At 42.3% G+C, this 27,848-nt stretch overlaps 1 long non-coding RNA gene across 5 annotated transcripts in view; it reads right to left on the bottom strand.

Moving 5' to 3' along the window:
* LOC133465636 (uncharacterized) overlaps nt 1-27,848 on the bottom strand; it is a 53,915-nt gene that overhangs the window by 12,871 nt on the left and 13,196 nt on the right. For 4 of the 5 annotated variants that reach the window (XR_009784699.1, XR_009784697.1, XR_009784696.1 and 1 more), the window contains one exon: nt 6,246-6,383. This is a non-coding gene — a long non-coding RNA (uncharacterized LOC133465636). Of the gene's footprint in view, nt 1-6,245; nt 6,384-15,079; nt 15,159-27,848 lie in introns of all 5 variants that reach the window. The other variant, XR_009784698.1, reaches the window with a different exon arrangement.

The raw sequence follows: 27,848 nt of genomic DNA, 5'->3' as shown, positions 1-27,848 counted from the left end.
TTTCAGTGAGGAAATATGATTAGAGAAACAACTGTTTTAAGTTACGACCAAGCTCACTAAACAAATTAAACTTGTATCACAAGGCCACAAAAAAAGTAAAACAACGGATTCACTTCCTGTACTTATCTAAAACAAAAAAGTACAGACTATAAAACTTAAGTAAAAATGATTTTTTATTGTTAATTAGATGCAAGAATGTACTCGTTTTGATAACTTGGAACAGTGGGAAATGTTTTCCTCCCCATTGTGCCAAGTCTTTATTAACGTATTGAGAAGAAGAAAAAAAATCATGTTACATGACCCGTTATTCAAGAGCTAGCTAGTGTTGGCTCAACTCAACATGCTCACATAGCTCTGCTAGCAACTAATTATAACAACTGAAAAAATACACTTTACATGTATGATGTTTTTCAGGGTAGAATTTGAGAATTCTGGGAAGAATTTTCTTAAATATTTTGCTTCTCTGAATCTGTTGCTGTCGTTGTTAATGCTCCCAAGTTCAACTTCATACATGTTGCTGCTGTACCTGTTTTTTTGTTTTTTTGACCCCCCCCCCCCCCCCTTGCAAGACCCCAAGATCAGATGTCAATACATCAAGATCTCAACCGAGGTTGACTTGACCTCTCTCCATGCACGTCTTATTTATGTCGTGTTTTCATGGATTAAGAAAAAAAATACAATCTTATTCAGACGAAGTAAGGAATAGAAAGTATAGATACAGTACTTGTTTTCAAATGTGGTAAGTAAAAGTATAAAGTCATCTGAAAAATAAGTAATTCATTAAAGTAAAGATATGACAGACGCATGAACGGACTCTGCCCTTTTATCACTAATCACAATAGTGACACAATGCCGAGTTGATGTGTTGACTCTGGTTTGTATTGGCCTGGCCTCCTGCAGCCCAGTGTTGTGTTTGCGCAATCAAAGAGGTTCATGGTGATGTCAGCGTGAAGGAGAGTGCAGTCCATCATCTTATGTTCAGCCTTCCGCACGCGATGTGCGTCCTTGCAGGCGCCATAGTGAGATAAGCGACTGACTGTTACCAGGTCCCTTGTGATTATGATGTCAAGGTAATGCAAAGTGTCGGAGGGTGTGCTGTGTGATAATGACGACCGCTCCTTTCTTGCTTTTGCTCACAAAAGCTATTACGTTGTGAATATGTTTCTAGATTCAGATCTCTGGCCTTGGCCCTCTCTTGTTCAGAAAACCCTCAGCTGATATGTTTCTTCCTTTTAAAATAATGAAGCACAATTGATTGACTGCATTTTGCTCTCTGACAAAATAGTTGGAGACATTGCAGACAGGACTACGTCTTTTGAAATGTCTGGCAAATATAAGACACAAAAAGAAGAGCCAAAGAAGCAGCAAAAGGTAGATTAATCCTTTGTTGCTCTGTAAACCGAGGTCTCGCATGCTTATGTCTCGCGTCATGCCTAAAAGCGACTTCACCTTTGAAGTTTATTATACTAACCATGCAATTCTTATTTTCTAAATAAATATACTGGGCAGCATGGTAGCCTAGTAGCTAGCTCTGTCTTGCAGTTCTAAGGTTCGGGGTACAAATCTAAATTCCAGCCTTCCTGTGTGGAGTTTTCACCGCTAAACTGACCATTCAGTGAGTGCGAACGTGAATGGTGTTTGGACTCTACTGCACGTGTCCTGCGATTCGTTGTCGACCAGTCCAGGGTGTAGCCTGCTTCTTGCCCAACGTCAGCTGGGAAAGAGTCAATCGCGACCCGAATGAGAAAATACACTTAAAATGTCCTTATGCTGACACTGTCACCGTTCTTTTCGAGTTTTTCCTTTAGAGTGTAGTAGCTTTGTGTTCATAATAATTAATAAGATGACACGACAGTGTTGAATAATTATGTGAATCTTTCCACAATTTTTTTGTTCTTTGTGAGAATGGAAAAAAAAAAGATTACACTTAACCATATACTGTAACTGCTTCATTTAGCATGCACCACACTTACAATCACCATTTAAAGCGACACTACAGTATGTTGGTGTAATATTTTAGTTACTTGTTATACATTGCATTTTTGATCAACCCTAAAATACAAAACATTCTCGGTAAAGTACATGTAAAAAGAAAAATATTTCCTCACTAACATTTGATCACAGACACATGAGCCCACAGCACGCACAAAGGGAAACCACACAGGCACCTTTGTCGTCTTGCACGATGTGATCGTAGAAGCATATCGACAGCGCTGACATGTTTACACCTTGACGTACATATTTTGGTACTTATATTTACTAAAAGGCTATCAGACTGTCTGTAGGGTTCATTGATTGGTGGTGCAAGTTGAGCCATTTGAAGTATAATAGAACTCTTCCGATGGAGGAAAGTAAACCCCTATTATTCGCAAATAGCGAAAAACCCCAAGTAATTAATGCCCCTGAAAGAATGTTTGTAATGACTATATTAACGTAGCATGACTTATTCATAATAGAGTGTTACTACGACACTAAGAGCTCCATTTTCGTAGGCAGCGGAACTGCTGCGGAGCCCCAAACACCGGCGTATCTCGATTTTCATGCAAACGCAAGCCTTACTGCCCGTTTGCCAATTTCGCAGGCCTGTCTGTGCCAAGTTGGGCGTTTTGGCGCAGCGAGGGTGTGCGCTCGGAGATGCGCCTGGCGGCGTGACAGTTTGGTGGCAGAAAGTCGGTCTAAACTTACTGTATGATCAGTAACTAGACATGAGAATTTAGAAGATTATAATTCACTGTTACTTCTGTTCTTCATTGCCTTGCAGCTCCTCCACTTTTTAATTTTAATTGTATTTTTTTACACCTCCTCTGTCAAAGATGTGCAACTAGGACATCCCCCGGCATTAGCAACACTAAGATTTGAGTATATACTGTGTGTTTGTTTGTGCATGCAAAAATAAAATAAGGTTTTGTTTTGTCCATCCGTCCATCCATCCATCCATTCATCCAATTACAAGCCCAAAATGCGTGTTTGTCCTCAAAATAAAGTACAATAGTATAAACAGATTCTTGGCAAAATATGAACAGACACACACACACACTGCAAGGAGAGTTGTAGCTGGCTGCCGAGAAAGTACTGTAATGACTTTATTTTTTCAATGCCGACAGAGAAGATGATGTTCTTTATACTGATAATACTAATAATCCATTATCAGCTTTTCCCCACTGCTCCCTGAATGGCACCACTGAGATGCCCGTTGGTTTTGAAAAGTGGATAAATAGGTCACCCGACGCAATGAGACTGCTTCCGTTGTGCCAGCTATCGTTTCATACCACGTGGTAGTCACTTGCTTTATCTTCATCGTATTTTATTTCGACAGTGGAAGCTAACGGTGGAACAAACAATCCGTTCTGTTTTACTAGTTGACTTCCAAATCGGATGAATTTGTTTCAGGCTCAGACTGTTGCCATCATCCATTATTAACAGGCACATTTTAACACGCTTAACAAAAAATTTATTATTGTTAAAATAAAGTAAAACTACTTCCCCTTTGACGACGCCTAAGAAATACTGTCACCTAGTGGCCTTTTATATGTACAGTGAAGCCTTGCTTTTCACGGGAAGTGATCAAGACTAGCATAGTAGACACCCCCTCCCCGTAAAAATGTGATTGGCTATATTTATAGTTTAAACCCTAAATACATGTATTCCCAAAACTGTGATCTCAGAACACTTGATTTTAGACTCATCTTACAACATTGCTCTAAAAAATAAATGCCTTACAGATGAGTTGATTTCGAAAAAGGCACCAGAAGTTGTATATGTCACGAGCTCGCAACATGTAAAAATACCAATTCTGCTTCCCTATTAGCCATTTTATTACATTTTTGACTCAGTGATACATAGATACTCTTATTTATCTTCATTTGGGCACCCACTGTTATAGGTTATCATTTTAAAGGGTTTAGAAATTGAGGATTTTAATGTAACATAGCACTCAATAATTATATTTCGCCTAAAAACTGTGCAGACGAATCCTCCTAAACTCTTTTTGGGCTAATTTCGCAACGTGCTGCCCGGAAGGGAAGGTCTGCTTCGTAACCCCCCACAAATAACATATATGTCATAACTGATAAACCAAATCAACTCTGTCTTTTTTTTCTGTTGGCATGCGCTGGTGTCTTTCGGCGACAGAGGTGCACAGGGGAGGACAGAAATGAATTACATTTCTTCATCTTTGGCCAAGGTTGACTTTTAGTGGTGGAGCTGTCTGACTTCTGGAATTCCTTGCAAGAAATGTTTTTTTGTACATTTGAGAAGTATATACTCGCACGGTTGATAGCGGGAGCCTCTCTGTTTTATGTGACATATTGCCTTGGTCTTTACGAGCGCATAAGGTGTTTTAATAGGATTGCAAAGAAAAGATGTATGATGGACTAGAAATCAATAGAGCACAATGACAGATCAGGAGCTGCGCCAAATATGGAAGAATAATTGGATTCAGTTTCCTCCCGAGTTCGATCATGTACGAAGTGTACAGCCGTACCCGAAGGATGCGTGAGCTTGGATGTAATGCCAGCACTTCCTGACAAGCAAATATCTGTCCTCTCTTGTCGCTTCTCTCTTTTTGTTCTTTTTAAATGCATCGGAATAAAACAAAACGGCACTTTCTTTCTTCCGTCTTCATCAGTAGGGAAGTTGATGGAGGGACGATTGTGACGTCGATATTTGACACACATCAATTTATCTTCTTGAAGTGTTGACAGACTATTGATCGAGAATCCTCATTACTTGAATGACTGCCAAGTTTTATGAAGGAGTATTACAAAAATGTATGTGCTACAAGAATCAATTCATAAATTTATGAGAATAATGTCAGGTTTTCTTTCCAAGAAAAAGTTGCAACGTTTTCATGAGTCAGATTTTTTCAAAATAAAACGTATTTATATATATATATATATATATATATAATAAAATAATACATATTTCTGTCTGAACAAAGTTGTCATCTCATGAGAATAAAGTCACAATTTATTTTAGGAAAAAAATATTTGTTTTGAGACAATAAGTCACGTTGTTGTATTTTTGTATTCAGTATTATTTACTTAGTATTTAATTATGTAGTTGTAATATTCCAAGATAAAGTGTGCATTGTTTAAGATTAATTTATATTTTCCAGGAATGAGATTAATTTGTATTTTCCAGAGAGAATAAAGTCATATTTTTTGAGAGACAACCTAATCTTATGAAAACAAAAGTCATATTTTTGGGATAAAAAGTCATACTTTTTTTCAAGGTAAAATTGTTCTTTTTTCAAGATTAATAGTCATACTTTTTTAGATAAAACTTTTTTTTAATAAAAAGCTTTTTTTCCGAGATAAAAAGTCACTTCACCTTAATTAATCATGTAATATTAACACTTTTTCTTCTGCACTTCACACACTTTTATTCTCATAAGATTTAAAAAAGAAAACACTAAAAATATTTTAAATATTCTTGGTAAAAAAATCCAACTGTATTCTGTTAAGATTACAACGTTACTCTCATTGAATATAAATATTACATGCTTGGAGTAGCTGATGTCAAACCTCAAATCTGTGTTTCTAAGTTTTCATTTGCTACTCGTACAAATTTTCAAGGATTATGTTGCAAAGACTACAGTGCTGTACTGTAGAAAAAGAATAGCACAATTAATTATGATGATGTAAACTGCGAGATATTTGCGGTGCGCTTTTAATTTCTTCCCTTTTCTTTCTTTTTAAATCAATGTGTTCGACTGTGGTTATCCACTAAAGTTGATTAGACAGCAACTGGACTTCTTGAAGCTGTTTCACCTTTAATCAGAATGGCTTCATACTGTATTTATGGCACTGACCAATCCACCCAGGATTAAAACTGGTCTTCAACAGCCAAGAAGTCCAGTCGCCTCCCATATAACGTTTGTGGATTACTGCGACCTGGATGTCAGAGAACCTATACAATCACTCTACTGTGGTTTGACTTCCCACAAAGTCATTAAACACAAAACAGCTTTGTAACTCTAAGAGAAATAAAGGCAAACGTCTTCTGCCATCAGATAGTCCTGTCACACAAGCCAGCAGGCTCTGACGAGATCACGGATCCTTTGTCGTATCGCTACATATTTTAAATATCTCAGTGCTGGTATTTGTAATCTTCAGCCCACGTCCAAGTTTCCCTGCTGTTCACTTTGTCATGTGAAAAATCCATGAGTTCCTAACACAGCTTTATTATTACACAAAATGATGCATAACACACATACATATGCTGTTAACACAGTATTTACTGACCTGCTGGTTAGTACGTCTGCCTCACAGTTCTGAGGTTCAGTGTTTGAATCTTGGCTCTGGCCTTCCAGTGTGCAGTTTGCATGATCTCAGCTGTGCTTGCGTACGTTTTCTCCGGGCACTCCAGCTTCCTCCTACATTCTAAAAACATGCATGTTAGGTTCTACTACTGACTACTTTAAATTGTCCATACAGTAGGTCTAAAAGTGAGAAAATGGCTGTCTCGCCGTAACCCTTGTGAGGACAGAACTGCATCAAACCTTAGAAATATTTCCAACGGTTAGTATTACCGATTTTATTATCATTACTACTGTATTAAGCATCTCTGAGAGTATTAATTATATTTCGCTTTCTCCCATCCAGTGTCTAAAAGAAAGGAAACAGCACACAAACAGAGAAAGACGAAGCTGCGATAATGTTACGGTGATACAAAAGATGGCTAAAGGCAGTCCAGATGGCAGTGATATTTTTTTCACCTACGATGTGAGCATATTTTGATGCAGATGAAAACGAAATCCAAGATAATCATCTCGTAATGCTTGGTTTTGGTTTTATTACATTATTGTTTATGTAGTTATAATAACGACAACTTTTGGTCACTATAATCCCGATCTGAAATGTTCATAATGTTTATCTCTCTTTGCAACTGGGAGAAAAATGGTCCCGCTGTTATTTTAAAGTCATCTGCGAGTCGGGCAGACATTGCATTGTTCCTCTTGCTGGACTTTCTGTTTCTGGTTTCTGTGCAAGTCTTGCCTTCCTGCATGTTGGATGGTATTGTCATTTTATGGCCTTTCACTCAATGTTGATGCATTATTGTACAAAATAGGCATCCACCATTGAGGTAGCATTACTTTATTTCAGGGCCAGATGTCTAATAGACAAAAAAAAAGAAGAAAAAGTTTTAATTGAATGAAATTTAATATATTATCAGGTTTTTATTTGGCTTTATCATTCCCCCCCCCCCCCCCCCCCCCTAGAAACCAAGTGATTAGTTTGGATTAATTTGTGGAAAAAGTAAAAGTAAAAGTAACTTAAATGTATACAGATACATTTCAATAAATTATATTAGTGTCAAAAGCTTCATTTAGTGAAGTAGTTTAATTAAAAAAGTGAAACTTTTTTTCATAGAGATGCCCCACACACAGCAAATGAAAACCCAAAATTCACCATCACTAGAAGCTAGTACATTACATAAGAAAATGTAAATGATTTTTCTATGTAGAAATTAGGCAGGAATTTGTCCTCAAGTGTTTAATCAATCTATATAACGTATGACTGCTTGAAATGGATTTTTCTACTATATACTAATTTATTCCGATGTACCTGTAAAAGTAATTTATTGTTTTGGCATTGCCGTCTTGTTAAAGGCCACCAAATGTGTCAAGTTAAAGGCCATACCTTATAATTCCGCCTTAGTTTTTGTCAGCTACCCAAAAGTGAGGAGCAACGTAGTGCACTGAAATTCAGATACAATAATATTTAAATAAAATGTCTTTCAAATGATAGTAAATACTAATTGGTAATATTTGACAATTTGGAAGGGACTCGGCCAACACTGCTTCACCAAGGTACATTTGTTGTCCAGATAATTTGTCCTGTCACATCCTTGACAGGAGCTTTAGCGGCTCTTAATAGTTGGGTTGGGTATGAATAGCGAGGATAATCACAACGGGCCCAACTAGCCACGGAGCTAAGAATATGTCGGATTGCTGCTTGGTGTGACAGTAAAGATTCTGAAGACCTCTGCCGAGTGGGACAGTGAACCAGAGGGGGAGAGGATTAAGGTCACTTAGTCGGTACCAAAGTTAGTTCCAGCTTATACAACGCCAATAAGGAGTTATTTTTGTTGGTGGACAAAGGAGGGAAAAGGGAGCAAGAGAACAACTTACCTTTTGAGACTTCATTTAAAGCAAGTCGGTAATAGGAACAGCTTTCAACAGCAAAGGCAATGTTTTAAGTGACATTTAAACATTTCTCGATGTCATAAAAGTAAAACCACTGAACAATGAAACTAAACTCACCTTTGAAGTACATGACAGACACGGAATGTAAAGGGAACAAGAAGATGTTTGCAGAGCCATACTGTCATTGGTGTTGGCATTAATAAGTGTTGTGTGTATTTTGGCAGGCTTTCTGAAATGTATCTGACCTAACACATTTTTAGTCGTTATTGTCTTCATAAACATCCAGACTTTCAATCTTGAGGGGACATAATTCTGCACGGCTCCCGCAGAGTGAGGAAAGGTTAGAGTTTTTGTCCGAAAGAGTTCATTTGGTCTCAGGATATTTTCAACACTTTAAATTAGATAGTAATGCATACAAATTTTCGATGATGTGGGGACGAATGAATGGAATTGATTTGTGAAAAATATGACACTAACCATATTTCGAGGGCAAAACCCCCGGTGACAATATATCTGTTCATTGCACGTATTGTGTATGTTCATGCTTTGGATGGGTACATGAATGGTATTCATTCAACTCATTATTTGATGGGCCAGTGTGGAATGTTTATTCCCACAGTTAAAAAAAATGGTGTAGATTAGATTCAGGACTGAATAAATCCTAATGGCATGTGACCTTCAATGTTCACCCCTGGAATTGCCGTAATTTAAATCTGTCACTCTGCATGTGAAACGAGAGCATTCCATCTCAGAACCCTCAATTGGCTCCCCCCACTTCACAGCCATTAATTTTACACTCTGTATTGACTCTGCTGCCAATATTTCTTAGAAGTGAAGGGCCTGTTAAAATTCATGAAGGGTAGGTAGGTACTAGCGTGAATCACAGATCAGCTACTATTTCTACTATAAAATTTGGTCAAGCACTGCAGTGTGCATGATTTAAGCCCAGTATCAACAGACCACAATGCTTGAGCTTTTACTTCTATTAAAAACATGTTTTTAATACATAACCACAGGACTTTGGATTATGCATATTTGCTAAAACGTGCTTATCCAGTATTATAATTGCCAGAGCGCTTTGGTTCATTTGTAAGGGGAGCAATGTAATTAAAAGTCCGAGTTGTCAGCTGATAGATTGGTTTGAGAGTAGTTGGAGTCATTCCATCCAGGGAGGTGTCAAAATTAAGACCTATTAGCAGCTAACTAAGCTCTATCCTCAGATTAGCAGTGATCAGCTGCGGCGTAAAAGGTGGATTCCTCTCTTCATTTCTTCCTTTCTTCTTTCACTCGCACTCCTAATTAATCCTAAGCATTATCCTCGCTTGAGTCTCATTTCTACCCGAGTTCCATTTCCATTTCTTTCCTTTTATAAACCTGTTTAAGGGAAAGCAGCAGGATCTCAAAATGGCAAATAGTCACACCGTGACTGTGAAAGTGAAAGTGTGGAATCGGAAGTGAAAGGACTGTTTATCATAGCTATTGTTGCTGTGAGGCTATTTCTTCCACTCCATCATGCAGTCTTCCTTGGCCGAAGATTGAAGGAATGCAAAGAGGACGCCGCGAAGCCACAACTGTCATTTTAAAAATAAATCTTAAGACCCGCACAAAAAGGCTTTGACATTTGCAGTCAACTAGTATGCTGATTAACCTCCAAAAGAGCATTGGTTTCCTCAGGCCTGTTTGCTGATTGGCTGCTTTAAGTAGGTCTGCTGCTGAAGTAAACACACAGGGTCACTGCTAGGTTGCCCTCTTAATTCTGCCCAATTACTTGTGATTATACCTTCTTGGTGTTGCTTAAGAAAGCAGGCAGTGGTCTAAAATAAACTTAAACTCTTTTTAATGAGCAATTTGCAGCCAGGAATAGCTGATGAAAACACAAATTAAAGAGTTTTGGAATCGTATTAGGTATTTGGGAATTGATGCGCTGTGGGGACTTGTATAAAACTCGTAACTAGGTTAAGACACAAGTGCCTGGGAACAGGAAACACAACATGTTTTCCTCACTGAAGAAACACTCTTGGATGGCTGATGTAAGAGTATTGTGTGACTTATTTAACTTTCACTCTACTCTGCATGTGTGTTTTGCTATTTCCTTGCCTTTTTGGGGCCTTTTTACAGCATGTACTGTATGTCAAGAGAATATGTCTGTAGATTTTCAGTCATCCAGGTCTTAATCTGCAAAGGGTGAATTGTGGCAACTGGAACCAAAAGGCTTCTTCAGTTCTAAATTTTAGATTTGAAGTCTCCCTACTTACTTCTCTAGTTGGTGCGGCCCCTCGGGGTGGTTATAATCGGGTTGTTGTTGTTGTCGCCAGGGATGGCGGGTGTGGTGAATGAGCGTCTTGCATACCAACTGGTCGTTCACCTGGTGGCAAAATGACTCATTCGTGCCCACTCTTCCCCTTGGAATGAGACAATCTTTGGGGTAAAGATATCAGGACAACGCCTCCTGGAAGCCGTCACCTTATCGTGGTGGAGGGGTTTGTGTGTCCCAATGATCTTAGGAGCTAAGTTGTCTGGGGATTCACGCCCCTGGTAGGGTCACCCATGGCAAACAGGTCCTAGGTGAGGGACCAGACAAAGCACGGCTAAAAGACCCCTATGATGAAAAATATGAATGGCTCTCGGTTTCCCTTGCCCGGACGCGCGTCACTCGGGCCCCCCTCTGGAGCCAGGCCTGGAGTAGGGATCGAAGGCGCCTGGTGGCAGGGCCTGCACCCATGGGCCCCGGCCGGGCTCAGCCCGGAAGGGTAACGCAGGTGCTCCTTCCCATGGGCTCACCACCTGTGGGAGGGGCCATAGGGGTCGGGTGCAGTGCGAGCTGGGCGGTGGCCAAAGGCAGGGACCTTGGTGATCCGATCCCCGGCTACAGAAGCTGACTCTTGGGACGTGGAATGTCACCTCTCTGGCATGGAAGGAGCCTGAGCTGGTGTGAGAGGTTGAGAAGTTCCGACTAGATATAGTTGGACTCGCCTCCACACACAGCTCTGGCTCTGGTACCAGTCCTCTCGAGAGGGGTTGGACTCTCTTCCACTCTGGAGATGCCCACGGTGAGAGGCGCCGAGCAGGTGTGGGTATACTTATTGCCCCCCAGCTCAGCGCCTGTACGTTGGGGTTCACCCCGGTGGATGAGAGGGTAGCCTCCCTCCACGTTCGGGTGGGGGCACGAATCCTGACTGTTGTTTGTGCCTATGCACCAAACAGCAGTTCAAAGTACCCACCCTTCTTGGAGTCCTTGGAGGGGGTGCTAGAGAGCGCTCCCGCTGGGGGTTCTATCGTTCTGCTGGGGGACTTCAATGCTCACGTGGGCAATGACAGTGAGACCTGGAAGGGCGTGATTGGGAGGAACGGCCCCTCCGATCAGAACCTTAGCGGTGTTCTGTTATTGGACTTCTGTGCTCATCACGGATTGTCCATAAAAAACAGCATGTTCAAGCACAAGGGTGTCCACACATGCACTTGGCACCAGGACACCCTAGGTCGCAGTTCGATGATCGACTTTGTGGTCGTGTCATCGGACTTGCGGCCGCATGTCTTGGACACTCGGGTGAAGAGAGGGGCGGAGCTGTCAACTGATCACCACCTGGTGGTGAGTTGGCTCCGATGGTGGGGGAAGATGCCGGTCCGACGTGGCAGGCCCAAGCGTATTGTGAGGGTCTGCTGGGAACGACTGGCAGAATCCCCTGTCATTTCCCACCTCCGACAGAACTATGCTCATGTTCCGGGAGAGGCGGGGGACATCGAGTCTGAGTGGACCATGTTCTGCGCCTCCATTGCTGAGGCGGCCGACCGGAGCTGTGGCTGTAAGGTGGTCGTTGCCTGTCGTGACGGCAAGCTGAAGAAGGAGTCCTGTCGGGCCTTTTTGGCATGTGGGACTCCTGAGGCAGCTGATGGGTACCGGGTGGCCAAGCGGAATGCAGCTTTGGTGGTCACTGAGGCAAAAACTCGGGTATGGTAGGAGTTTGGGGAGGCCATGGAGAAAAACTTCCGAACGGCTTCGAGGAAATTCTGGTCCACCATTCGGCGTCTCAGGAGGGGGAGGCAGTGCACCATCAACACTGTGTATAGTGGGGATGGGACGCTGCTGACCTCGACTCGGGACATTGTGAGCCGGTGGGGAGAATACTTCGAAGACCTCCTCAATTCCACCGGCACGCCTTCCCATGAGGAAGCAGAGTCTGGGTTCTCTGAGGCGGGCTCTCCTATCTCTGGGGTTGAGGTCACCGACAAGGCAACGGGGGTGGATGAGATTCGCCCAGAGTTCCTAAAGGCTCTGAATGTTGTGGGGCTGTCCTGGTTGACACGCCTCTGCAACATCGCGTGGACATCGGGAACAGTGCTTCTGGATTGGCAGACTGGGGTGGTGGTCCCCCTCTTTAAGAAGGGGGACCAGAGGGTGTGTTCCAACTACAGGGGGATCACACTCCTCAGCCTCCCTGGCAGGGTCTATTCAGGGGTGCTGGAGAGGAGGGTCCGTCGGGAAGTCGAATCTCAGATTCAGGAGGAGCAGTGTGGTTTTCGTCCTGGCCGTGGAACAGTGGACCAGCTCTACACCCTCGGCAGGATCCTCAAGGGTGCATGGGAGTTCGCCCAACCAGTCTACATGTGTTTTGTGGACTTGGAGAAGGGGTTCGCCCGTATCCCTCAGGGGGTCCTGTGGGGGGTGCTTCGGGAGTATGGGGTATCGAACCCCCTGATATGGGCTGTTCGGCCCCTGTACGACCGGTGTCAGAGTTTGGTCCGCATATCCTGCAGTAAGTCGGACTCTTTTCCTGTGAGGGTTGGACTCCGCCAAGGCTGACTTTTGTCACCGATTCTGTTCATAACTTTTGTGGACAGAATTTCAAAGCGCAGCTGAGGCGTAGAGGGGGTCCTGTTTGGTAGCCTCAGTATTGCATCTCTGCTTTTTGCAGATGATGTGGTTCTGTTGGCTTCATTAGGCCGTGATCACCAACTCTCACTGGAGCAGTTTGCAGCAGAGTGTGAAGGGGCTGGAATGAGAATCAGCACCTCCAAATCTGAGACCATGGTCCTCAGTCGGAAAAGGGTGGCGTGCCCTCTCCAGGTCGGGGATGAGATTCTGCCGCAAGTGGACGAGTTCAAGTATCTTGGGGTCTTGTTCACAAGTGAGGGAAGAATGGAACGGGAGATCGACAGGCGGATCGGTGCAGTGTATGCACTGATGCGGACTTTGTATCGGTCCGTTGTGGTGAAGAAGGAGCTAAGCCGAAAGGCGAAGCTCTCGATTTACTGGTCGATCTACGTTCCTACCCTCACCTATGGTCATGAGCTGTGGGTCGTGACTGAAAGAACCAGATCGCGGATACAAGCGGCCGAAATGAGTTTCCTTCACAGGGTGTCCGGGCTCTCCCTTAGAGATAGGGTGAAAAGTTTGGTCATCCGAGAGGGGCTCAGAGTAGAGCCGCTGCTCCTCCGCATTGAGAGGAGCCAAATGAGGTGGCTGGGGCATCTGATTCGGATGCCTCCCAGTCGCCTCCCTGGTGAGGTGTTCCGGGCACGTCCCACCGGGAGGAGACCCGGGTACGACCCAGGACACGCTGGAGAGACTACGTCTTTCGGCTGGCCTGGGAATGCCTCGGGTTCCCCCCGGAAGAGCTGGATGAAGTGGCTGGGGAGAGGGAAGTCTGGGCGTCCCTGCTAAAGCTGCTGCCCCCATGACCTGACCTCGGATAAGTGGTAGGAAATGGATGAATGGATGGGTGTCAGGACAAACAATAAGTGATAGCGCAAACCTCCTCTTTTGTGTATTGGATGTTTTTTGTTTGTTTGACAAGGATGACTTCTTTCACACTTCTTTCAAACCAGTGGTCTTCTCTGTCCAGAATTTGGAAACTTTTGAAATATAAAAGAAATATCCTTTCTTTTTGTGGACTCAAAGAGACTGCTCTCCAACGTTGCGCCATGCGTTTGTGTCAGGGTTGCTTGGTCTCTCCAAGGTAGAGGTCACTGCACTCCTCACTACCCTGCACTTCATACACAACATTGCTGAGTTTGCTTCTTGGGATTTTGTTGTTAGGGTGAACCAGTTTTTGTCTGAGGGTGTTGCTGTGTTTAAATGAAGTGCATCAGCAGGCTACAGTGCTGTGCAAAAGTACTGGCCCCTTTCTCAAATCCTTTTTTGCATGGCTTCCAACTGTTCAAGATCATCAAACAAATCTAAATTTCAGACAAAGATAACCTAACTAAACATAAAATGCTGTTTTAAAATGTAGATTGTATTTATTAAGGATATATAAAAAATAATAATAACATTCAAAGCTCCCTGGCCCTATGTGAAAAAGTAATGCCCCCCTTGTTAAATCATGAACTAACTGTGGATAATCAAATTTTGGGTTTGATTACCTCCAGACCTGTTCAAAAAAGAAATCACTTAAAGAGAACCTGTTTGACAAAATGAAGCCGGCCAAAAGACCTCAAAAAGTTGAGGCAAAATGCCACCATCCAAAGAAATGCGAGAACAGACGAGAAATATCATTAGCGAATATTAACGGTGGCTATCTTATGTGGACATTAATGAAATGTCAAAATGTAATGTTAAAACATTACATTTTGTCCAGCTAACAAAGATTTTATGATGATGACAGATTGCCCCTAGAACTGATTAACTCAACATCGATTATTTCTAAATTGTTTTAAAAAATTCACAAATTGGACGTCAACCAGCGTTACGGAATGACTTGTGTTAAAGATTGTAGTTTTTTTGTGTTTGTGTTAGAAGGTGAGCACCAAACAGCACGTCCACATACATTATGTGGACCTGAGCTCATGCTTAGATCTATTTTATTTTTTTATTATTTTTATTTTTTTACTCATTTTTAAGGCGGCTCATAACTCTCTCACTCTGCGGTGTCAGGCCTGTGTATGCTTTACGATGCTGTCCTGCGAGGCTAAAAGATTGCATGGACACACCCTAATAACATGAAGGTCAGCGTGTCGGCTCGTCGTCACGGTGGAGCAAAGCGTCGCACGCCACCCCAACTGGATGTCACTGTAAAAACATTACACGTTACATAGTCCCTGAAATCTTTGGTGAGTGCTTCACTTCCAAATAGAAACAGACGTGTAAAAAGATTGCTCAGGACCGTTTGATGAATTGCGTTGAGCACGAAACGCTTTTTATTTCCATGAGCGCAGTGGCAGTGGGATTTATACCGCTGCTGTCTGAAAATGCCCTCGGCTGCTTTATGGCTGGAATATGAATCAGAGTTGGAGTGCAGACAGCATGGGGATGTGATCTATGTCCACGCTTGTTCACATCCAGCCACTCCATCATTCTGCTTCCCTGCTGTCGCCCACTGGAGCTCACAACGTGTTACAGCGGATGAAATTAGTGGCTTCTGTACATGTACTGACTACAATGCAAAGAATATTTGTAAGATTTTCACATGCCTTGTATTTGGACAGCTAAGCTCAGCTCACTGCCATCATCTTGTGCGAATAGGGCAACACTGATCAGGACTAAATAATAGCTAAAATTTCAGCGATATCTCAGTTTCATGCAGAGCAAAGCCACATGGCACTCAACTAAAACCACAACAATAAACATGATGTTCTACTAATTGTACTCATCAAAACCCTGTGCTTGCGTGCGTGTGTTTTTTCAGAATACTCCGCCTTCCTCACACATTTAAAAAACATGCATGCAGGTTAATTGAAGACTCGAAACTATCCATCACTTGTTTGACTCTATGATGTGCCCTGTGACTAGCTGACGCCCAGTCCAGGGTGTACCCCGCCTCTCGCCCAAAGTCAGCTGGGATAAGCTCCAGCTCATCTAACCCTGATGTGAATGGGCGCTATTGAAAATGCATGGACATATGGATGGATAATTCCTGTGCAAATAATATAGATTTATTTCTTTCGATTGTGCAAGTGTACCCAATATGTTGGTCAGGGAGTGTACCCCTAACTGTGAAACAAATGCTGTACAGCATACAATGGAAAGATCAGCGAGGTCATTTGAATATTTTCTGGCGATATTTTCAATTTTGAACCCCCTGACCTTTAGTTGATTTTGACTGTTTCTGATGTTCAATGATCCACTGGACTATTTACTCTGGCCGCTCATCTGTTTTGCTCTTGTGTTTTATGACTGCTAGCCCAAACTCGTTCTTTTGCTTGGGTGGTGGAGAGTGCCTTTGAAAGGATTTTTGCAACCAAGACAAGAGGGCTGCATCTTATTGTTTAGAAACAGCCAAGATGGACTGATTTTGAATCTGAATTGAATATTGTTTTTAATAATAAACGAGAAATATAATGCATTTTTTGTCATTTTAAAACAGTTCTTAGGTGTTTCAATAACATACCTGTGACATCCTTTTGTCAAAATACCCCAAGGATCAAGAGTAGTGAATATATACTGAATTGCTACACTAGTTCTAGTCTTGCTGAAATTAGCTTAATTTCACACTTGATGGGTGTGCATGCACCCCGGAGACTATGTGTATACAAGCAATTAAAAAGTCAATTCTCTATAATATGTCCCTTTTAAATGGCATGTTCCCCTTTGCACCCATCAAAGGAGCTCCATGATACAGTAACTGCAAATTACTGTAAAAAAACAACAACAAAAGACTAGCTACTTAATAGTTTTGGTTGATCCTCCACAAACAATTTTTGCCTATAATCAACAAAATAAAATAGTGTAATATGAGTTTTTTTGTTGTTGTTGTTGATCAGTGTCACTGAATTTGGCTGAACTAAAATAAGATTCTTTTATTGTCATGAATTTACATTTCTACATGCATTTACACACAACATGACCTCTTGCAGTTGAATGAACAAATGAAATAATGAATTCAGAATGCAAAAAAAAGAAGAGATTTTCTTTGTGTGTTTTGAGATTCTGGTGGTTCATTCTAAATCCCTTGAAGTGTGGGCTGTGTTTGTTTGTGTATTTGTAAGGTCATTAACGTGTGTATGGCTCCTGCAGAATATGAGAGTGTGGATGTGTTATGGAGGTCTGCAGCAGACATCACCTGTTTTACATGCTAATTGCTAGATTGTGTCTCTTACAGAAGAAGAAGACCTCTGCTTTTAACCCATCACAGCAGTGAACAACACAGCAAAACACACCGTAAGGGTCACACACAGGCATCACGGTGTACTTTAGCACACACACACACAAACATTTACTAGGCTATCAGTTGACACCTGTCATTCTGTATTGATTAACTGCATCTTAAAAGGAGAACCCGTCTGTTCACTGAAATATTTGAAGTACATCCAAGTGTGGTCTTGTCTTTTATTCGGAAAAATAACTATTTTTACAGGTATGGGTGGAAAAAGGTTATTACTTGGGTAGTGGACTTTGAAGTGAAATTCTACGGTTGTATTTTGTGCAGTTTTGCTATTTTATTATATTCATTGTGCATTTTAGATTGTCATGTTGTCATGTCCTCAGTTTTTTAATAAGCTGTGTGGAAAGAAAAAAAAAATCATTACTATGTTTTCAAAGGCCGTTGTTTAATAATGAATTTACTTTATTGCTCCTAACTTCTCTAAAAGTGGGTCACAATTTGGTGACAATACGAAAATGTGCGTCCCATGATGACAGCAGTTGAGAACCACTGAGGGATTTGAAAAATGTTCCCTCTTTGTGTGGACTTTCCTGTTGGTAAGCTTGTAAGGACACCAAAAACCCACGTTGCACTGGTTTATCAGTAGATGCACATATGCGTACACACGAACACACACACGCTCACACACACACACACACACACGTGTATGTCCATCCATCCATTTTCAACACCGCTTATCCTGGTTAGGGTCGCGGGACGCTGGAGCCTATCCCAGCTGACTTCGGGCGAAAGGCGGACTACACCCTGAACTGGTCGCCGGTCAGTCACAGGGCACATTCACACTCACATTCACACCGTCACTGAGTGGGAACTGAACCCACGCTGCCCGCACCAAAGTCAGGCGAGTGTACCACTACACCATCAGTGACACACGTGTATGTATGATTTTTAATTACAGCAGGTCAACACAAGCTGAACTGGAGCCCAGCAACCTTACAAAATGGAAAAAAGCCACTTCCTCATAAAAAAATGACAGATTGCCATCAGACAACAAAGGTGTTTTAATCTGAATTAATATAAAAAAAGGCAAAGCCAATCAATATTCTTACAGCCTGTGACTTCTGGCCTGAATGTTTTTTTTTTTGTTTTTTTTGTTTTTTTTATGACATTTTCACGCATGAGGAAAGAGTTTGCTATTAATGTTGATTCAGGTCAGTCGTGTTTGGACATGAAGAGGGCGGCTCACATAGCCCCAACTGCAAACCTATAGCTGAAATGATTGTTTTTCCTGGGAATATTTTTATCATTTGCCCTGTTTTTTCCCCCCCCTGTTCATCTAAAGCGGCAACTCTGTTTAATTTTCCCCACTCTACTTTTTTTCCGATCCCGACATCCCTCTACGTGTGTTCTCCGAGTTTCCTTGCCTTAAGATTGGCGGCAGATGGAGGGCAGAGTGGGTGGACGTGCTGCCAGGTGCTCATGGGAGGGGGGAGCCAAAAAGTACTCGTGTGGTCACGGAACATGGACAGCCCGCTCTGACCTCTGATAAGACAGCAGTGACCCGTCCCTTAGCTGCCCTGGTAAAGCTGTGGACTTTTCCACATCTTTGACCCAGCTCGTAGTGGATAGCTGAGAATTCCCCTGATGTTTTTCTCTGCTGTTTTCCACATTATTATATGCAAGGAGAAGCTCAGATTTAGTTGCCTTTGGCTTATAAAGCAACGTTGTACATAGGATAATGATGAGGCTGTGGGCTGGATTCTTTCATCCATTTTCTACTGCTTATCCTATTGGGGGTCCTGGGTGAGCGACTGGTTAGCACATCTGCCTCACAGTTCTGAAGTTTCTGTGTGGAGTTTGCATTTAACCAAACGACCTAACAAAACTCATCTAGCTTAATGCTAACATATAATCCGAAACGCCACTGATGGGCTGATGGAAATTAGCATTGATGTTATGGTCATTGTCAACCATAAAAAAAAACTGCTACTTTAAAAAAAACCAAAAAAACAAAAAAAAGCAGCAATATGTAAAACAAAAGCAAATTAAACATTGTATATTCCAACACCAAAATGTTCAACCAAACGATGCAGTACAAGATTACTCTCACACATCTATTCTTTCTGCTAGTAGGGGACCTGCTCAACTTCTTCTTTTCTTCTCTTAATTATACTGCATCTACATCCAGTAGAGCTCAGTGCTGCCCAGCGACTTGTGGCATAATGTGGTACTACATTAAAGACGAGCAAATCTAAACTTGGACTTGCCTGTCCGTAGTCCCGTAACAATGATGACTTAAAAATCACAGGTACAGCAGAGGTGCGAAAATGAACTGCCATGTAGCGCGGGTTTAACTGTGCGTCATAATTTTCCATCAGGCATAGATTGTAACAAATGCCCATCCAACTGCTAAGTGGTTATTTGTCAGAGGGATGGGCCCACTATACTGATACTATCCACTAAAAGAAGCCTGAGGTCAAAGTTCATCTGGATGCATGTCTGTTCTGTATTTGTTTGAGCTTTCAGCTGATTTTTCTGACTACCAAGCAGCAATGGATTCTCGGGGCGACAACGCACTGTCGTCTGCAATTTCTTTTCTCGTCGTGACTGCCGTGTTATCTGTGTGTCCTCATCGCATGCTTCACTCTGCATTACACTGATAAAGGTGATGCATTTGGTTAGAGCTGTGCAAGCTTCCTGACTCTGTCTTTAACTGAGAACGATTGCATCTCGTCCATGGTGCTTCAGACACTTTCACATTATGGCTTTTGTTGCCCAGATGCCAACCAGAAGGTCGCCCTCCAGGTGAAGTTATTTATATTGCATCCTGTGTGTGTGTGTCATTTTAGCTGCGTGCATATACGTGTGTTGAGGAGGTGGGAGTGCCAGAGCAAGGCCAAGTGATGCTGAGCACTTTGGCCGTCAGCCATTAGGGCGACAGAGAGAGACAGAAGATGCATCAGCGGGGAGCAACTTCCATTTACACAGTCTTGTTTGGCAACCCGTCTGCTTGCTGAGATTTCCCTAACAGCAAAATGAGGATTAGCATGTTTATCCATGTGAACGCTAACAGCCAATATGTGGCAAAATGAGGTTTGCACTCTGATTATGACCAAGTCAAGACAAGACTGTAAAGTACGCTGAGAAACGATGAGATTTTTCTCACAAAATCAACAGGTGCTCTCATCTCTCTTAAATATAGTAAGTAACATGTTACATGTTAAAGGTAGCAGCACTAGCAAGTTTTTTTTGTCCTCTAAAAAAAAAGTCAATTTTTAACCAGTTTGAGGAAACATTGCTGCATTGCTATCATATTCAGAAATACTGAAGTCTAACCACTAAGTAGGTAGATTACATTTCGTTCTCGATCTGAGTGAAAGGTAAAAAGCTTAAAGGGGAACTAAACCCAAGATGTCAAAACCTTTCTTAAATGTGGAAATCTTCCTCATCGGCTGCTCTTTAATTAAACCTACAAAGTATTTATTCTAAAAAATAAGTTTAAAACTGCATCTACTCGCTTATGGGGGTCACCTTGTTTAGGTTTTTTTCCCACTCTCGAGAGAGTGCAAATTTGCAAGAATGTCAATGTTTATCAGCTCATTCCTGCCCTTTACATAACAATAAAACTAAACAGCAACGACCAGCTACATATTCAATTTCATTACATGTACAAAAGCTAGATAATAAAACATGTTCAAAAAACCTTATCATCTACATGTACTTACAGAGTTGTGAGCCAATCTGGATTTCTTTTTGCGGCTCTATTTCACGTCAAGAAGTTGATGATGTGCAACGCTTTTGCTCTCTCTTCACTGAACTTCCTCTGATGACCGCTGCATGTTCTCCATCTCAGTCATGTGTACACAGGATTTAATGATTAAATCCATCACTCTCAAACTCTGTCAGCTGACACAATTGGATAGCAGCAGGCAAGGCACAACAGCAGCTGCGACATCACTTCCTGTCTGCAGCTGATAATGATTTTGCCAAACATGGCGGCCCCCTTACATTGATGAATTATTCCGTTTAATTCTTATTCCACAAATGCTATATTAATTAGAAACAATGTTGTGACTAGTGCTGGCACATACAATGTATTTTTGCTTATTTAAAAAAAAAGAAAAAAGTTTAGTTCCCTTTATATCTTTCGATAACCCAGTACAGCAGCAGTTCCCAAAATGTTTGCACTGGACTTTTGGACTGGCATGGAAACAAATAGAACCCAATTATTAAAAATAACCAACACACTGAATGTAGTAACTGTAATTAGAAGGAACCCTGTCCTTGTTTCTCTTCATATAGCTAATCCTATCTTGGTGTAATCAGAGACAATGCTTGTGTTACTTAAATCTATTGTAATCCTGCTTCACAAATATAGGATTCTGGAAATGGAAGCAATGATGATCAATAAAATATTTTTGTTCATTTCTCTGTGAGATCTCGGTTAAGATTCTGATACTACCCCCAAAGGCTGGAAATTGCTGGGTTGTCACACAGAACAACAACAACAACTATGACAACGATGCCAACGACTATTATTACTTCTTCTTCTTGTTTTTTTCTTCATTCTTCCTTCATTTGCATGAGGCTCATTTCCATAGGTTTTACAGACAGGTGGCCTTCCTGACTCCAACCCATCGCAAAGAGGCTTGGCTCTGTAGAGTTCTGTGTGCGGTTGTGTGAACAGGAAGTGTGAACGTGGCTTGTGTGATCTTGTTCAGTGTATATCATTGTGTCCTGACCTAAACTAGCATGTCCATGAGGAAAGTGTTGTTAAAACGAGTCTTCGGAAAAGAAAGATTAACTGTTTATGGCATGGTGTAACAGGATTATCAGCTCTTTGAATCAAAATGTCCTGATTTTGTGGGATCAGAATTTGGGATGGCATCAACAAACAGCCTCCAGTTTTTCTGTGATACAACACAGACATCCATGCCAACTAATTAGAGACAGAGATAGGGGAATTAAGATGAAACGGAGCTCGTTTGAGGCTGGATGGGCGGCAGGGTACCATGTTGGACGGGCAGATGGCACGAGGCAGAGGGTGCAGCCATCTCGTTCCAGAAGGTCCCGTACATAGAGCCGTGCACTTTGAGGGAAGGTTACGTTGCGCAATCCCACAACTGGATGCGCTCCAGTTCTTGCCGACTCGGGCTGTTAGCGCTGAAGCTGATAGTGCTTGATCCATGCCCCGGAATCGCTCCCACATTTCACATTTTACACCTGTCACGGAGCATTTGGATGTGTCAAGCGGCGGTGTAACTAATACCGGCTTTAATGTCTCTATTCCAGCTGGCTGTGCTGGGTCATGACACAGCTCAAAAGATCGCCCGAATATGTTCAACCTGCACTTTTCCTGGTATATCGGGACACAACATCTGCTGAGAAAAGTTATATTTAAAGGTGAGGTCTTACCCCTTTGCCACAGTCAATTTCACCTGGCACTCACCAGGGAAGGACTTAGAAAAGGTGGTCTCAAGGGTGAGTCCAAGGGAGTCCAAGAGGATTTTGCCTACTCACTTTTTTGTTCTTGCAGCGTTGTAAGTCATCAAGACAAGGAATGGGAGCACCAATATTTTTGGAAACAAGACATGATTTGCAACAGATTTTGGCACAGGTCAGGTGATTAAATGATTAGGGAATTGCTTTTGTTAGATTTTATTCTTGAGAAGAATATTCTTTTAATATTTCTTTGGGCAGGCTGTAACAGAAATGTGCACGACCGACTCCTACAGTGGAGCAGCAATGACACGAAGAAACAGTGTGATTTACTCCTACAATGTGTACTTCCAAAAATCGCAAATGTTAACTTTGCCAATGATGCAATTGTGGTGTCTTTGTCTTTGCAATTGTGGTGTCTTTGTCTTTGTTGTGGAGAACCTGTTTCGGGTATCTGTGTATCTCGGACTGCGTGTGCCTTGGGGTAGACCAAAAATCCAGAGATTCCAGACATTCAATAACTTTCTGGATAAGTTCACTTACATTGGCAGCGACATCCACTCTTCTGGTGACTGTGCTCAGGAAGTTAACAGACTGAGCTGAGCATTGGGAGTAATGGAGTCCCTAAACCAGAGTGTTTGGTATTCCAGATAGTTACATCCTAGGATGGTGGTCCAAATCTTTAGAGTCCTGGTGTTTCATTCTTATTTCATGTCTACAAGACCTGGACATTAACCAGTGACCTCAGATAAATACTGGAGACTCCTTAGGTCTCACGAGAATCCACGGGTACCGATGGGATGACTTTGTGTGACCGACTTTGACTGCTACCTTGTGTCACCACTCTCCTCAACTGGCTTCACCACATTTACAATGTGTTTTCATTGAGTGCAAGTTTTCACAGTAGTTAGCATTCCCAATAAGAATAGCAAATAAAAACTATGGATGAATGACAAATTTCTTGGGAGTGTTACAAAGATGCTATTGCTATTCCAGGGGTAGCTATGGCACCCCCATATGCCCCCGACACCCCCCCATGCATTAGTTTTTCTGTTTGGCTCCAGTATCTTTCAGCATATTCAATTTCTGAGGGAATTGTAATTTCCAGGTGCTTTTTATTGGAACACAGAATCCGTCTAGCCATCCTTACTATTGAGAACAAGTGTCTGTCCTCAGGGGAAACTCTTGAATGGTTCAGCCAACTTTCAGCAAAGAAAGAAAAACTGCTATGACTTTGAAAACTTCCACAGAACTTGTATGTTGGCTCGTATTCTATCGTATTAGCCACCGACAAATCACACACACCTGGTCATTTAGCCGTTTTTGCAGGCCTACTTTCCAAGCCTGTTTGTGACAGATGGCTCAGCACAGAGAATTGCAAGAGGTGGGGCCTTCAAGAGGCATCGGCCAATCACAGTGTGGGGTGGAGATGTGCTTCTACCAAGCAACAGACCCAGAGTGCTTCCTCCCCAAACAGCTACAGTATGCTGTACATAGGTGGGCTAACAAAGAACAGCCTGGTCCAAAGACTATAGTGACTTATTGCAGGGTGACGCTTTCTCACCACATTCTGCCGATCGTCATACACACACTGTGAATGATTTTAGAGTCACATTGCATTATCCGTGTTGACACAGTTGACAGTACAGAAATGGGGATGACTCAGAAACTGTAAGTACAGCCACTGGTTATAAGGTACACCTGCTGTATCAAAAGGGTTAATAGATAACACTCCATTTTGATTGCCACTGTCTGGTGTTTCAAGTGGTATAGAGTGAACTTATTTAATTTATTGTGGCATAGTTGTAAATCTACGATATAGAGAGCCCATTTGAAAAATAATTATGAAAACGTTATTAAAACACACTTTTGAAAGTATTCCTTGGTGCCTGTTCTCATTATCTCACTGTTAGTAAATTGGAGACTATCATATAACATCACTTTGAGGAACTAAAAAGAAAAGTTGCTCGCACAGTTGTCCAAATAAGAGGGAAAGCGTGCTTGCTTCTAGCTGTTTACAGCATTTGTCACCCCCAGTTGAAGTTTACTGTAAAACTGACACATAAAATAAAGGACAATTAAACATTATATATTTTAAATAGCAAATGTTCAACCAAAACATCAACACCAGAAGTCCGTCCATCCATCCATCCATCCATCCATCCATTTTCTACTGCTTATCCGAGGTCGCCAAGACTTCCCTCTCCCCAGCCACTTCATCCAGGCAAGCCGAAAGACGTAGTCTCTCCAGCGTGTCCTGGGTAGTCCCCGGGGTCTCGTCCCGGTGGGACATCCCCAGAACACCTCACCAGGGAGGCGTCCGGGAGGCATCCGAATCAGATGCCCCAGCCACCTCATCTGGCTCCTCTCGATGTGGAGGAGCAGCGGCTCTACTCTGAGATCCTCCCGGATGACCGAGCTTCTCACCCTATCTCTAAGGGAGAGCCCGGACACCCTGCGGAGAAAACTCATTTCGGCCGCTAGTATTCGGGATCTTGTTCTTCACGACCCACAGCTCGGCTTAGTTCCTTCTTTACCACTGCAGACGCGGCACCGATCCGCCTGTCGATCTCCCGTTCCATTCTTCCCTCACTCGTGAACCACCTGTATCAGGGGTTCGGTACCCCATACTCCCGAAGCACCCCCCACAGGACCCCCCCCCCGAGGGACAGGCTTTAACGCCTTCTCCAAGTCCACAAAACACATGTAGACTGGTTGGGCCAACTCCCATGCACCCTCGAAGACCCTGCTGAGGGTCTAGAGCTGGTCCACTGTTCCACGGCCAGGACAAAAACCACACTGCTTCCCGACGGATCCTCCTCTCCAGCACCCCTGAATAGACCTTACAAGGGAGGCAGCGACACATACGACTAGAGCATCCAACAATACTCACTGGCATATGTTCTGTTCTGTGGGAACGACTATTAAAACTGGTACCGTGCACTAAAGTGACGTCCTCTTCTTCTTGCTGTTAATTGCTGCATCGCTTCAAGTCGACTTTAGTGCTCAGCATGTTGCAGCACAACATAGTACGACGCTGAAATGTCATATTTACTTCTGATAAAACTATTGGATCTCATTGGAGGTTCAGCTGTACGTAATAAAATGTCCCATGACTGAATTGAGTAATCTTTGTCACAAAAAAGGTAAAAACAGGATGTGTTTGTGTTAGCATTGAGGCCAGACAGTGTATTTATTTATAAGAATTTGGCAGGCAACCCAGTATAGTGAGCAACACATTAATACCAAGCAACCTTTTTTAGGGGCAGGGGCACTGGTCGTCACGGCTACAGTTCTGTCAGTGTGTATATTTTACTGCAGGTAAACACACACGAATAAAGATCTGAAACCAAGAAACAAACATTACTCTGTTCACTCTCACACCAGCGCACCCTTCACGTCCTCTTTTCTAGAGTTACAGTGACACGCTGCTCTTTTTGGCAGACTCTCTTGGAGGGTTTCACGCACTATATTTCACTTTTTAATAGATTCTCACATTAAAAGGGGCTGTAATGCAGAGTGAACACTTTGACCTTGAAAATATTGCTGGGATTTTGTACACACGGCATCATATCCCAGAACATCTGCTTCGGGTGTTGACACCTCTCTCATGCTCACACTGTTAATCATTCATTCAGTAAGCATGGATGTTAATAGTTTAGGCAATAACAGCAACTGCTGAGCACACACACAGTCACTAAGAACACTGCGATCTTCACATGATACACATTACATGATTTTTTATTTTTTTTGTCCTTCTGTTCATTTCGAGCAATTATATATATAGATTAAAGTAATCATGATTATGGGACTTATGCATAAACAGGAAGGAAACAATGGTGCCACTGCAAAACATGTATACTTTTATGTTGGTTTTCACAACAGCACTACCACACTACTATTACTACTACTACTACTACTACTACTACTACTACTATTACTACTACTACTACTATATACTATATATACACAGCACTATATTTGCCTACAAAATGGAGGAATGGATGATGGATGGTAGTTGGACATGAGTCACCCTAAACTGATGAAAAATGCAGCCAGAACCGTCCAAATGGCAACTGCAGTCCATTAGAAGAAGTAAGTCTGGAAAAAGTAATACAAAAACAAAAAGAACCTCAACCTTTTGGAACACTTTTAATTCAGCAGGCAGGACAAACGAAGATAGGCAGATGCAGATTAACCCCTCAGGGCTCCAAGTTTCCAGCAGCAGCAGAGTTGGGAATTAATTATAAAGTCCAAAATGAATCTTTGCCAACATTTGCTTTACCTCCTCAAAGATACCCTCAAGTAGCCAACGCTGGGCTGCTAATCAGAACGTGAGGAAGCTGTCAAATCAAACTCTAATAGTAATTCTCTGCAGTGTGAATGAGGAAGCAAGTTTGACTTCTTATCCAAACAGAACACATTGGCATCTTTCGCACACAGAATATTTCAGGAGACAGGATGTGGGGTGCAGGGTGGCCCGACTCAGACACAGATGTGTCCTTATTTTTGCTTGCATTAATTCAGTGGATGACTTAATGTTCCCACTGAATGTGTCTCGTCTGCTTTGTTAACTCTCATTTCAGGCTGCTCTACTCTTTAACATATTAGCTTGCCCACGCTGTATTCTCATGCGCTAAGAGTACGCCTCTGAAACCCCGAAGAGAGCAGCATGCACACAGACTTATTTGCATCGTAAACACTCAAGCTGGCACTTCATGTTGCCCTCAAGCGAGGCCTCATACAATTTGACATTATAGGTCACAAATGAGCTAAGTTGCGACATGACTGGAGGAAGTGAGTGAAAAGTGCAGTATGTGACACAAACACGTTTGCGACATTTTCAGCGCACTGCAAACTAGAATGAACAACAATCCTAATTTAGATCAGCAAATTGTACAAATTGGCTTCTGCAAATTCCTGACTTTTGTTATTAAAATCAATTTTGTATTTACTGAGAGTAATGTTACTTTGAGGCTTCGCTCACACTGGGTCAGTTGTCTCGGCTGTGCACGGTTACACATCGCTTTGCTGTCTCCTGCTACTCAGCTGTGTCTAAGCACCTTTTTGTATGTCATGACATTGTATTACAGCAAATTTCCTGACTTTGTGACTTATTTCGAGACGTTCTGTTGGCGGGTATCACGCAACGACATGTTTACGTTGCATATCTGTGCGTGCGCATGGTGGGCTTTGACTTTGTGGATTGATTTGAGTTG

This window comes from Phyllopteryx taeniolatus, chromosome 16, assembly GCF_024500385.1.
Source record: "Phyllopteryx taeniolatus isolate TA_2022b chromosome 16, UOR_Ptae_1.2, whole genome shotgun sequence".
NCBI classification, from domain to species: domain Eukaryota; kingdom Metazoa; phylum Chordata; class Actinopteri; order Syngnathiformes; family Syngnathidae; genus Phyllopteryx; species Phyllopteryx taeniolatus.
The sequence above is the reverse complement of the archived record's forward strand: the minus strand, read 5'-3'. Positions and strand labels throughout refer to the sequence as shown.